Consider the following 840-nt stretch of genomic DNA (forward strand, 5'->3'; position numbering starts at 1 on the left):
GATGCCAATTTGCTTTTTTGATGACTGCCTATGACTTAACGGAAAAGCTTATTGAAGCTCGTAAACGAAATCAAATGATAATGCAGTGCAATTTTGCTTTGCTTCAGTGATTGAAATTTACAATGTGCTCTTTTTTTCTGCCATTTGCCCCCTTTTGTTGCTTTCAAAATTGTTCTCACTGATCGTGGTCATCACTTAACACTTTCCATTTCTCCATTCTTTTTATTTTAGAGTATTTAAACGCTTTAATCTTTTGTGTTCGAGCAGTTTTGATGGATTTTCGGCTTGGAGGATATTTTAAATATTTTGGAGACATCCGATCAACATTCCCTCTGTTCTTTCCACATTTCAATCTATTTTTATGCATATTTCAGTTCTTGAAACGGAGGTTTTGAAGAGGAGATTTAGCCATCTTTGATTTGAATGGAAGTCTTAATCACTTAATTCGAGGTTACGTAATTCCTCTTCACTACCTTGCGAAAACGGTTCATTTATTTTTTGGTTTCGAACTAAGGAAAAAAACATTTGTCCGTATGATATAGCTTGAGATACCCAAAAACCGTCTTTGTATATTAGGAAAGGACTATCGAATATAGTTTTCGTCTGGAATTGCTTACAATATTACTCCAATTCTAACTGACAAGCTACTACTGCATCAACTCTGACGCATCGCCTTAGCCCGTAAATATAGCATCTCGATCAATTGTGTCGACTTATATATCACCCCGACCTCATCATGACTAGTTTTGGTAATTCCATATAAAAAAATTTAGATAATACAAGATCGCGTCTTTGGATACTAATTTTGGGCAAAATAGAGACGATTTTAGTCTGATGGCA

Source organism: Tigriopus californicus, chromosome 5, assembly GCF_007210705.1.
Source record: "Tigriopus californicus strain San Diego chromosome 5, Tcal_SD_v2.1, whole genome shotgun sequence".
NCBI lineage: Eukaryota > Metazoa > Arthropoda > Copepoda > Harpacticoida > Harpacticidae > Tigriopus > Tigriopus californicus.